This window comes from Saccopteryx leptura, chromosome 6 (assembly GCF_036850995.1).
Source record: "Saccopteryx leptura isolate mSacLep1 chromosome 6, mSacLep1_pri_phased_curated, whole genome shotgun sequence".
Classification (NCBI taxonomy): Eukaryota; Metazoa; Chordata; class Mammalia; order Chiroptera; family Emballonuridae; genus Saccopteryx; species Saccopteryx leptura.
The window spans coordinates 128,768,074-128,782,050 of NC_089508.1; positions in this window are offsets into that span (position 1 = coordinate 128,768,074).

A 13,977-nucleotide genomic window follows, 5' to 3' on the forward strand; every position below is an offset into this window, starting at 1 on the left:
TCTCCCTCTTGCTTCTTTCTCTTTCTCTCTCTCTCTTCTCCCCTCTTGCAGCCATGGTTCAATTGAAGCGCAGGTGCTAAGGATGTCTCCATGGCCTCCGCCTCAGGTGCTAAAAAATGGCTCTGGTTGCAACAGAGCAAGAGCCTCAGATGGGCAGAGAATTGCCCCTTGTGGACTTGCCAAGTGGATCCCAGTCGGGGCGCATGCAGTAGTCTATCTTTGCGTCCCCTCCTCTCAATAAAATAAAGAAAAGAAAAAGAAAAAAGATAGTCTAGCTAGGTCATTAAATAGATAAACAAGCAAACAGCAAGAAGAAGCAGCTTTGTGTGGGGGTTCTGTTTTTGTTTTTCTACAGAGACAGAGAGTCAGAGAGAGGGATAGACAGGGACAGACAGACAGGAATGGAGAGATGAGAAGCATCAATCATCAGTTTTTCATTGCGAGACCTTAGTTCATTGATTGCTTTCTCATATGTGCCTTCACCGCGGGCCTTCAGCACACAGAGTAACCCCCTTGCTCGAGCCAGCGACCTTGGGTCCAAGCTGGTGAGCTTTGCTCAAACCAGATGAGCCCATGCTCAAGTTGGTGACCTCGGGGTCTCGAACCTGGGTCCACTGCAGCACCGCCTGTGTGGGGGTTCTGGTTGGTATCCAGAATTGCTACCATATATTATCTAAAATGTGATAATACATTTTATATCACAAATATATATTATAAAATTTAATTATTACATAATAAATATCAATATATAATACAATTTTAAACAAATACCTATGACACATGCTAAGAAACAGGAAAGTATGACCAATACACAATATGTTCAAAGAACTAAAAGAAACATGTAAAAAACTTAAGGACGGTATGATGATATCTCTTTTTTTTTTTTTAATTCATTTTAGAGAAGAGAGAGAAAGGGAGAGAGAGACAGAGAGAGAAGGTGGGGAGGAGCAGGAAGCTTCAACTCCCATATGTGCCTTGACCAGGCAAGCCCAGGGTTTCAAACCAGCGACCTCAGCATTTCCAGGTCGACATTTTATCCACTGCGCCACCACAGGTCAGGCTGATGATATCTCATCAAATAGATACTATCAACAAAGAGATAGATATTACAAGCAAGAACCAATTGAAATTCAAAAGTTGACAATTACAAGAACTGAAATAAAACATCCACTAGAAAGGCACAACAGTAGATTAGAGATAGCAGAAGAATCAGCAAACTTGTAGATAGGTTGATAGAGAACATGCAATTTGAAGAATAGAGAAAAAAAGAATACCTGGAGATTATTATGCTAAGGGAAATAAGCCAGGCAAAGAAAGGAAAATATCATATGATCTCACTTACATGTGGAATCTAATGAACAAAGTGAACTGAGGAACAGAATAGAGGCAGAGGTCACAGGGACCAGAGGGACAGCAGTCAGAGGGAAGAGGGATGAGGGGATGGGATCAGAGAAGATAAAGGGATTAGTGAAATATATACATAACACAGAGATATAGATAAAAGAACAGCAAATCCTAGACAGAAGAGGGAGGGAGTTAAGGGGAGGGGGGCAAAAGGGGTATAAAAAGGGACACGGGTGGGGGGTGAGGGAGTTATAGTCAGTGGGACACTTGAATCCATGTAAACAATAAATTAAAATTAATAAAAAAAAATTTTTATGAATTCTTTTTTTTTTCTTTTTTTTTGTCTGAAGCTGGAAACGGGGAGAGACAGACAGACTCCCGCATGCGCCCGACGGGGATCCACCCGGCACGCCCACGGGGACACTCTACCCACCAGGGGGCGATGCTCTGCCCCTCCGGGGGGTTGCTCTGCCGCGACCAGAGCCACTCTAGCGCCTGGGGCAGAGGCCAAGGAGCCATCCCCAGCGCCCCGGCCATCTTTACTCCAATGGAGCCTTGGCTGCGGGAGGGGAAGAGAGAGACAGAGAGGAAGGGGGGGGGGTGGAGAAGCAAATGGGCGCTTCTCCTATGTGCCCTGGCCGGGAATCGAACCTGGGTCCCCTGCACACCAGGCCGACACTCTACCGCTGAGCCAACCAGCCAGGGCCTAAAATTAATAAAATTTTTTAAAAAAGAATGAAGACAAGAAGCAGCTTCAGAGAAAAGTGATACTGTTAAGTGCACCTACATATGCATAATAGGAGTACCAGAAAGAGTAGAGAAAGAAAGGGAAGAAGCATTAAATATTTGAAAAAATAATGGCTAAAGCCTGACCAGGTGGTGGTGCAATGGATAGAGCATCAACCTGGGACCCTGAGGACTCAGGTTCAAAATCCTTGAGCATGGACTCACCAGCTTGAGTGTGGAGTCATAGACATGATCCCATGGTTGCTGGCTTGAGCCCGGAGATCACTGGCTTAAAGCCCAAGATCACTGGTTTGAGCAAGGGGTCACAGGGTCAGCTGGAGCATCCTCCCCCCCCCCCCCCCCCCCGCATCAAGGGATGTATGAGAAAGCAATCAATGAATCACTAACGTGTCAGCATCTACAAGTTGATGCTTCTCACCTCTTTCTCCCTTCTGGTCTGTCTCTTCTCTCTCTAAAAATAAAATAAAATGGCTGAAAAAACTTCAACTTTAACTTGTAAATTAAAAACATTAATTTACACATCTAAAAAACTTAAGGCACTCCAAGTAGAATAAATATGAAGAAGTCCATACCCAGACACATTGTAGTACTTTTTCCTTTTTATTTTTTTTCTGCAAGAGACAGAGTGAGAGGAGGAGAGATAGAGAGACAGACTCCCGCATGCACCCCAACCGGATCCACCCAGCAAACCCCCATCTGTGGCCGATGCTCTGCCCATCTGCAGCCATGCTTGCAACTGAGCTATTTTTAGTGCCTAAGGTGGAGGCTCCAAGAGCCATCCTCAGTGCCCGGGCCAATGCACTTGAACCAATCAAGCCATGGGTGCAGGAGGGGAAGAGAGGGAAAAAAGGGGAGGGGGAAAGGAAGAGGAATAGAAACAGATGGTTACTTCTCCTGTGTGCCCTGACCGGGAATCAAACCCAGACATCCACATGCTGAGCTGACATTCTACCACCAAGCCAATTGGCCAGGGCCTGATCTTTTTTAAATTAAAAAAAAAAAAAAAAATTCTTGCCTGACCTGTGGTGGCACAGTGGATCAAGTGTAGACCTGGAATGCTGAGGTCGCCGGTTCAAAACCCTGGGCTTGCCTGGTCAAGGCACATATGGGAGTTGGTGCTTCCTGCTCCTACCCCCTTTCTCTCTCTCTCTCTATCTCTCTCTCTGTCTCTCCTCTCTAAAAAATGAATAAATAAATAAAATAAAAGTAATTTTAAAAATTTCTCAATTACAGTTGATATTCAACATTAAATCAGTTTCAGGTGTACAGCATTGTGGTTGGACAATTACAGGGTGGGACAAAAGTGGATTTACAGTTGTTTGTATGGAAAATCATATACCAATTAATAAATAATACAAGAATAAACTATGTTTCATGGAATCACAAGTGTAAACCTGCTTTTGCCCCACCCATATAAAACTGACAGAGGGATTCCCTGGAAAGTCTTGCACGCACCTGACACCGTACAAGGTTATTACAACATTATCAACTATGTGACCTATGCTGCACTTGACATGCCAATGTGCACTTCTAAATCTCTTCACCTTTTTTACCTAGCCCCCCAACCCCCTTCATCTGGTAACCATCAGTTTGTTTTGTGTATCTAGGAGTCTAGTTTCTGTTCTGCTTGTTAGTTTATCTTGTTCTTTAGATCCCACATATAAGTGAAATCATAAGCTTTCACTCCATTATTTCACTCCATAAATGTAATACCCTCTGGGTTCATCTATTTTGTCTGCAAATGGTAAGATTTTATTCTTTTTCATGGCTGAATAATAGTCTATTGTTATAGTTGTATCACATCTTCCTTATCCATGCATCTTTTGATTGAGACATTGAATCCATTTATATTTAAAGTAATCATGGTTAGGTATGTATTTTGTTTCATTGTTTTTGTAGCTCTCTGTTCCTTTCTATTCTCTTGCCCTCTTTCTTGTGTGTTGATGGCTTTCTGTAATGTTTCGTTTGGATTCCTTTATTTCTTTATATCTTTTGTTGATTTTTTTTGTGTGTGTGCCTGCTATATACCAAGCTATGTGTATAGCAACCTATTTTAAGTTAATGACTGCTTACGTTTGAACACACTCTAACTTTACTACCATTAAAAAAAATTATTTATTTATTTATTCATTTTAGAGAGGAGAGAGAGAGAGAGACAGAGAGAGAGAGAGAGACAGAGAGAGAGAGAAGGAGGGGAGGAGCTGGAAGCATCAACTCCCATATGTGCCTTAATCAGGCAAGCCCAGGGTTTCGAACCAGCGACCTCAGCATTTCCAGGTCGACGCTTTATCCACTGCACCACCACAGGTCAGGCCTTTACTACCATTTTTACTCATCCCTCTATGTTTATGTTTTTTGTCATTATTTCTTACCTCTCATTAGTGTGTGTCTCTTAACTTAATGTTGTAATTACTCATTTTCCTATTTTTTGCCTTTTAACCTTTGTGTTAGTTTTAGTGTTAGCTGATCCTCTCTTTTTATTATGTGTTTGCTTTTTGTCAGTGAGAATATTATTCTGTGAAATATTTTGTTCATAATTTTATTTTATTTTTTCTCCCTTATAAGTCTCTTTAACATTTCTTTAAAATATTTTAAAATTGAGGAACCAAGATGGCAGTGGAGTAGGCAAACACACAGACTCCAAGCTCACACCACCAAACTGGATTAAAAATTAATTTAGGAACAATTAGCATGAAAAACCAACTTTGGATTAAAAGAACAGGTTTCAAAAACTAAGGAGCAAAGAAGAAGCCACACCGAGCCTGGTAGGGAGTACCGAGGCACAGTGGGTCTCCTCTGTTTCCAGGAATGAAGGTGGGGGGAGACTGAGAGCCCAGAAGGGCTCACATTACAAGGAGAAGAGCAGAGAATATCGCTCACAGCCACTTGCCTGGGGACCGGGGAATGAGGTGAACTGAGAAGGCTGACTTGTCTTCCAAAAGGAAAGTAGAGAGAGAGAGACAAGTGGTGAGGGGCAGAGGAATGCATGGGATGACCTGAGAAGCTGACTCATACAATGCAGAGGTGGCCATTGCTGGAGGAGGGGTTGAACCCTCAACAAAGTACAAGCCTAATGTGGTTCTGGGTGACCCACCTCCTGAAAGCTCTCCAGCTCCAATCAGAGTAACAAGACACAGCTGAAAACTAAGTAGGGAGGAGGGGCAGTGACTCAGGTCTCCATGGAGATCTGAGATACACCTCCCCCTATTGAAACTGAGAAAGCACCCTGCCCCCGCTCCTGGATAGAAGCTGGTGCAGATCAGGCCTTCAGAGTCTCAGGTTACACCCACTGCATTCCTGGATACAGCTCCAAATAAGCCCCCTGCTGAGATCAGTAAACAAGATTACCACTGAGTTAAGAAAACAGAAGAAAACAAACAAATCAAGACTTCAAAAAGGCTCTACTAGGTAAGGAGATCATAGCTGGAAGAAGCCTACAAGTCATAGAGAATAATAGGTAGACAGAGAAGCATAAGTCATATGCTTCAACAAGAAAAATCCTCTGATAAAATCTTGGACGAATTGAAAGTAATCAAATTACCGGATGCAGAATATAAAATAGTGATTTTTAGGATGCTTAAAGATCTCAAAGCTACAATGGATGGACTTAATGAACACTTCAGTAAAGAAACAAAAAGGACACGGAAATCATAAAGAAGAACCAGACAGAAATGACAAACACAATATCAGAAATGAAGACTACAATAGAAGGAATTAAAAGCAGGCCAGATGAAGCAGAGGGTTGAATCAGCGACTTAGAGGACAAAATAAGTGAAAGCATGAAGCAGAGCAGCAAAAAGAAAAGAGACTGAAAAAATCTGAGGAAATTTTAAGAGAGCTCTGTGACAACCTAAAGAGAAACAACATCTGCATCATAGGGGTTCCTGAAGAAGAAGAGAAAGAGCAAGGGTTAGAGACCTTGTTCCATAAAATTATAGCTGAAAACTTCCCTAAATTGATGCAGGAAGAAATCACACAAGTTCAAGAAGCACAGAGAATTCCATTAAAGAGAAACCCCCCAAAAATCCAAACCAAGATACATCATAATTAAAATACCAAAGATAAGAGATAAAGAGAAAAATATTAAAAGCTGCTAGAGAAAAAAAGGCTATCACTTACAAAGGAGCCCCCATAAGGATGACATCCTACTTCTCAACAGAAACACTTGAGGCCAGAAGGGAATGGCAAGACATATTCAAAGTAATGCAGAACAAGAGCCTACAACCAAGACTTCTTTATCCAGCAAGGCTATCATTTAAAATTAAAGGAAAAATAAAATGCTTCCCAGACAAGAAAAAACAAAACAAAACAAAACTCATGGAATTCATTATAACCAAACCAATGCTGCAAGAAATGTTAAGGGGCCTGTTGTAAACAGAACAAAGGGGGGAAATAATATAGTAAAAGAGGAATATAACTTTAAAGAATAAAATGGCAATAAATAACTACATATCAATAATAACCTTAAATGTAAATGGATTAAATGCTCCAATCAAAAGATATAGGGTAGCTGAATGGATAAGAAAACAGGACCTGTATATATGCTGTCTATAGAAGACACACCTCAAAACAAAAAATACACATAGACTGAAAGTAAAAGGATGGAAAATAATATTTCATGCAAATGGAAATGAAATAAAAACTGGGGTAAAATACTTATATCTGACAAAATAGACTTTAAAACAAAGACTATAGTAAGGGATAAAGAAGATCACTACATAATGATAAAGGGAGCAATCCAACAGGAAGAGATAACCATTATAAATATATATGCACCTAATATAGGAGCACCTAAATATATAAAGCAGATTTTGATGGACATAAAGGGAGAGATCAACAGCAATAGTATAATAGTAGGGGATTTCAATACCCCATTAACATCAAAGGATAGATCCTCAAGAAAGAAAATTAGCCTCACCAGGCGGTGGCGCAGTGAATAGAGCATCAGACTGGGATGTGGAGGACCCAGGTTCAAGACCCGAGGTCGCCAGCTTGAGCGCGGGCTCATCTGGTTTGAGCAAAAGCTCACCAGCTTGGACCCAAGGTTGCTGGCTCGAGCAAGGGGTTAGTTGGTCTGCTGAAGGCCCGTGGTCAAGGCACATATGAGAAAGCAATCAATGAACAACTAAGGTGTCGCAACACACAACAAAAAACTAATGATTGATGCTTCTCATCTCTCCATTCCTGTCTGTTTGTCCCTGTCTATCCCTCTTTCTGACTCTCTCTGTAAAAAAAAATAAAGAAAGAAAGAAAGAAAATTAACAAAGAAACAACAGAATTAAGGGATAAACTAGATCAACTGGATTTAATAGATATCTTCAGAACCTTCCACCCTAAAGCAGCAGAATATACATTCTTTTCAAGTGCTCATGGTACATTCTCTAGGACAGACCACATATTAGGGCATAAAATGAGTCTCAACAAATTTAATAAGATTGAAACCATATCAAGCATCTTCTCTGACCACAATGGCATGAAACCAGAAATCAACTACAATAAGAAAACTGAAAAACACTCAAACACTTGGAAACTAAACAGCATGTTATTAAACGACGACTGGGTCAACAATAAGATCAAGGAAGAAATAAAAAATTTTCTTGAAACAAATGAAAATGAGCATACAACAACTCAAAATCTGTGGGACACAGCAAAAGCAGTCCTAAGAGGAAAGTTCATAGCATTACAGGCATACCTTAAGAAGCTAGAAAAAGCTCAAAAATGTAACTTAATCCTGCAAATAAAAGAACTAGAAAAAGAACAGCAAGTACAGCCCAGAGGAAGTAGAAGGAAGGAAATAATAGATATCGGAGCAGAAATATTATAAATGACATAGAGGCTAAAGAAACAATACAGAGGATCAATGAAACCAAGAGCTGGTTCTTTCAAAAAGTAAACAAGATCAATAAGCCTTTAGCCAGACTCACCAAGAAAAAAAGAGAAAGGACTCAAATAAATAAAATTAGAAATGAAGGTGAAGAAGTAACAACAGACACAGCAGAAATACAAAGGATTGTAAGAAAATATTATGAAGAACTGTATGCCAAAAAATTAGACAACCTAGGTGAAATGGACAAATTCCTTGAAAAATGTAATCTTTCAAAAATCAATCTCGCCTGACCTGTGGTGGCGCAGTGGGATAAAGCATCAACCTGGAACACTGAGGTTGCCGGTTCGAAACCTTGGGCTTGCCAGGTCAAGGCACATATGGGAGTTGATGCTTCCTGCTCCTCCCCTTTCTCTCTCTCTCTCTCTCTCTCTCTCTCTCTCTCCCCCCCCCTCTAAAAATCAATAAATTAAAAAAAATTAAAAATCAATCTGGAAGAATCAGAAAACCTAAATAGACCGATTACAACAAATGAGATCAAAACAGTTATCAATAAACTCCCAACAAACAAAAGCCCTGGGCCAGATGGCTTCAGAGGTGAATTCTATCAAACATAGATAGAACTAACTCCTATCCTTCTCTATGAACTAACTAACATAGGAGTTAGTTCAAAAAAGAACTAACTCCTATCCTTCTCAAGCTATTTCAAAAAATTCAAGAGGAAGGAAAACTTCCAAACTCCTTTTATGAGGCAAGCATAATTCTGATTCCGAAACCAGGCAAAGACATCACAAAGAAAGAAAACTATAGGCCAATATCCTCATTAATTTAGATGCTAAAATTCTCAACAAAATATTAGCAAACCAGATCCAGTAATACATGAAAAAAACCATACACCACGATCAAGTGGGATTTATTTTGGGGAGGCAAGGCTCATACAATATTTGTAAATCAATCAATGTGATTCATCACATAAACAAAAGGAAGGACAAAAACCACATGATAATATCGATAAATGCAGAAAAAGCATTCGATAGAATCCAGCACCTATTTATGATCAAAACTCTCAGCAAAGTGAGAATACACGGAACATACCTCAACATGATAAAGGCCATCTATGATGATCCCACAGCCAACATAATACTCAATGAGCAAAAGTTAAAAGCAATCCCCTTAAGATCAGGAACAAGGCAGGGGTGCCCCCTTTCACCACTCTTATTCAACATAGTTCTGGAAGTCCTAGCCACAGCAATCAGACATGAAGAAGAAATAAAAGGCATCCAAATTGGAAAAGAAGAAGTAAAACTATCATTATTTGCTGATGATATGATACTGTACATAGAAAATCCTAAAGTCGCAGTCAGAAAACTACTGGACCTGATAAATGAATTTAACAAGGTGTCAGGATATAAAATTAATACTCAAAAATCAGAGGCATTTTTATACACCAACAATGATCTGTCTGAAAGAGAAATTAAGAAAACAATCCCCTTCACTATTGCAACAAAAAATAAAGTACCTAGGAGTAAATTTAACCAAGGAGGTTAAAGACTTGTGCTCGGAAAATTATAAAACATTGATAAAAGAAATCAAGGAAGATACAAACAAGTGGAAGCATATACCGTGTTCATGGCTAGGAACAATAAACATCATTAAAATGTCCATATTACCCAAAGCAATTTATAAATTCAATGCAATTCTTATTAAAATACCAAGGACATACTTCAAAGATATACGTAGAACAAATATTCCAAAAATTCATATGGAACCAAAAAAGAACACGAATAGCCTCAGCAATCTTGAAAAAGAAGAATAAAGTGGGTGGTATCACACTTCTGGACATCAAGTTATACTACAGGGCCATTGTACTCAAAACAGCTTGGTACTGGCATATGAACAGGCATATAGATCAATGGAACAGAACAGAGAACCCAGAAATAAACCCTCACCTTTATGAACAATTGATATTTGACGAGGGTGGTGATAGCATACAGTGGAGTAAAGACAGTCTCTTTAACAAATGGTGTTAGGAAAATTGGTCAGCTACCTGCAAAAAAATGAAACTAGACCACCAACTCACACCATTCACACAAATAAACTCAAAATGGATAAAAGACTTAAATGTAAGTCATGAAACCATAAGCATCCTAGAGAAAAACATAGGCAATAAGCTCTCCAACATCTCTCGCAGCAATATATTTGCTGATTTATCTCCACGCACAAGCGAAAATAAAGGACAGGATGAACAACTGGGACTAGATCAAACTAAAAAGCTTTTGCACAGCTAAAGACAATATGAACAAAATAAAAAGAAACCACACAATGGGAGAACATATTCAACAATACATCTGATAAGGGGTTAGTTACCAAAATTTGTAAAGAACTTGTAAAACTCAACACCAGGAAGATAAACAGTCCAATCAAAAAATGGGCAAAGGAGATGAATAGACATTTCTCCAAAGAGGACATACATATGGCCAATAGGCATATGAAAAAATGCTCAACATCACTAATCATTAGAGAAATGCAAATTAAAACCACAATGAGATATCACCTTACACCAATACGAATGGCGCTCATTAACAAAACAACACATGAGTGCTGATGAGGATGTGGAGAAAAGAGAACCTGCCTGCACTGCTGGTGGAAATGCAGACTGGTGCAGTCAGTGTGGAAAACAGTATGGAGATTCCTCAAAAAATTAAAAATGGGCCCTGGCCGGTTGGCTCAGTGGTAGAGCGTTGGCCTGGTGTGCGGAGGTCCTGGGTTCGATTCCCGGCCAGGGCACACAGGAGAAGCGCCCATCTGCTTCTCCACCCCTCCCCCTCTCCTTCCTCTCTGTCTCTCTCTTCCCCTCCCGCAGCCAAGGCTCCATTGGAGCAAAGATGGTCCGGGCACTGGGGATGGCTCCTTGGCCTCTGCCCCAGGCGTTAGAGTGGCTCTGGTCGCAACAGAGCGACGCCCCGGAGGGGCAGAGCATCGCCCTCTGGTGGGCAGAGCGTTGCCCCCCGGGTGGGCGTGCTGGGTGGATCCCGGTCGGGCGCATGCAGGAGTCTGTCTGACTGTCTCTCCCCGTTTCCAGCTTCACAAAAAAAAAAAACCAAAACACAAAAAAACAAAAACAAAAAAAATTAAAAATGGAACTGCCTTTTGACCCAGCCATCCCACTTTTAGGAATATACTTCAAGAATACCTTAGCACAGTTTGTGCCTGACCTGTGGTGGCGCAGTGGATAAAGCATCGACCTGGAAATGCTGAGGTCGCCGGTTCGAAACCCTGGGCTTGCCTGGTCAAGGCACATATGGGAGTTGATGCTTCCAGCTCCTCCCCCCTGTCTCTCTCTCCTCTCTCTCTCTCTCTCTCTAAAATGAATAAATAAAATTAAATTTAAAAAAAAAAAGAACACCTTAGCACAGTTTGAAAAGGAGAAATGCACCCCCATGGTTATGGCAGCATTGTTTACAATAGCCTAGACCTGGAAACAGCCCAAGTGTCCGTCAGTGGACGAATGGATTAATAAGCTGTGATACATATATAAAATAGAATACATATACACAATGGAATACTATGGGGCCATGAAAAAGAAGGAAATATTATTTTTTGCGACAACATGGATGGACCTGGAAACTATTATGTTAAGTAAAATAAGACAAGCAGAGAAAGAAAAATATCATATGACCTCACTCATTTGAGGAATCCCATGAACTGAGAGCAGAATAGAGACAGAGGTGGGATCAAAGGATCCAGACGGAAAGCGGACAGAGGGGAAGGGGATGATAGGGTGATAGGATGGGACGGGAGCAGAAAAGCAAATCCTGGAGGGAAGGGGGGAGGGCATTACAGGGAAGGAGACAGGGGGGATGTACTGGGGAACACAGGTGACATTAGATTCTATGTAAACACAATAAATTAATAAAAAATATATTTTAAAATTGAATTTATTGGGGTGACAATGGTTAATAAAATTATATAGGTTTCAGGTGCACAATTCTTTCTTTTTTTTAGATTTTATTTATTCATTTTTAGAGAGAGAGGAGAGAGAGAAGGGGAGAGGAGCAGGAAGCACGAACTCCCATATGTGCCTTCACCACCTGGCAAGCCCAGGGTTTTGAACCAGCGACTTCAGTGTTTCAGGTTGACGCTTTATCCACTGTACCACCACAGGTCAGGCTCAGGTGTACAATTCTATAATATATCATCTGCATATTGTGTTGTGTGTTCACCACCCCAAGCCAAGTTTCGTTCCATCACCGTTTATCTCCCCTTTGTCCTCTCCTGCCTCCCTCTGCCCCCTTTCCCTCTGGTAGTCACCAAACTGTTGTCTGTGTCTATGAGGTTTTTTTTGTTTGTTTGTTTGTATTTTTTTTTCTGAAGCTGGAAACGGGGAGAGACAGCCAGACAGACTCCCGCATGCGCCCGACGGGATCCACCCGGCACGCCCACCAGGGGTGACGCTCTGCCCACCAGGGGGCGATGCTCTGCCCCTCCGGGGCGTCACTCTGCCGCGACCAGAGCCACTCTAGCGCCTGGGGCAGAGGCCAAGGAGCCATCCCCAGCGCCCCGGGCCATCTTTGCTCCAATGGAGCCTCGGCTGCGGGAGGGGAAGAGAGAGACAGAGAGGAAGGGGGGGGGGTGGAGAAGCAAATGGACGCCTCTCCTATGTGCCCTGGCCGGGAATCGAACCCAGGTCCCCCGCACGCCAGGCCGACGCTCCATCGCTGAGCCAACCGGCCAGGGCCTCTATGAGTTTTTTTTTTGTTTAATCCCTTCATCTTTTCCACCCAGATCCCCAAACTCCTTTCTTTCTGACAGCTGTCAATCTGTTCTCTATCACTATGAGTCTGTTTGTATTTTGTTTGTTAGTTTATTTTGTTCATTAAAATCCACATACAAGTGAAATCATATGGTATTTGTCTTTCTTTGACTAGCTTATTCCACTTAGTATAATACTCTCTAGTCGCCTGACCTGTGGTGGCGCAGTGGATAAAGCATTGACCTGGACTGCTGAGGTCACCGGTTCAAAACCCTGGGCTTGCCTGGTCAAGGCACATATGGGAGTTGATGCTTCCTGCTCCTCCCCCCTTTCTCTCTCTCTCTCTCTCTCTCTCTCACTCTAATTCTCTTTCCTCTCTAAAATGAATAAATAAATAAAATAAAATAAAATAAAAAACTCTCTAGTCCATCCATGCTGTCACAAAAGGTAACATTTCCTTTTTATGACCATGTAGTTTTCCATTGTGTAAATGAACCATAGCTTTTTTGTCTACTTGTCTACTGATGGACACTTGGGCTGCTTCCAAATCTTGGTTATTGTAAATAATGCTTCAGTGAACATAGGGCTGCATATATTCTTTCAAATGAGTGTTTTGGGTTTCTTCACATATGTACCCAGAAGTGGGATCACTGGGTCAAAAAGCAGTTCCATTTTTAATTTTAAAAATTTATTTTAATTTATTGTGTTTACATAGATTCTAGTGTTGCCCCAAATGCATCCCCCATCCATTTTTAATTTTTTGAGGTATCTCCATACTGCTTCCTACAGTGGCTGCACCAGTCTGCATTCCCACCAACAGTGTACTTTTTCTCCACTTCCTCACCAACATTTGTTGCTTGTTGATTTATTGATGATAGCCATTCTGACAGGTATGAGATGATATCTATTGTGGTTTTAATCTCTATTTCTCTGATGATTAGTGATGTTGAATATCTTCTCATGTCTATTGGCCATCTTTGAAAAAGTATTCAGGTCCTTTGCTCATTTTTAAAATGGATTGTCTTCTTGGTTTTGAGTTGTTCTTTGTAAGTTTTGGGTATTATTAACCCTTATCAGATGTAACACTGTTGAATTTGTTCTCCCATTCAATGAGTTATGTTTTCATTTTGTTGATGGTGTCTTTTGCTGTGCAAAGTTTTTAGTTTGAGGTGGTCCCATTTGTTTATTTTTTCTTTTGTTTCCCTTGCCTGAGGAGACATATCAGAAAAAATATTGCTATGAGAAATGTCTGAGATTTTACTACATGTATTTTCTTCTAGGATTTTTATGGTTTCAAATCTAACATTTA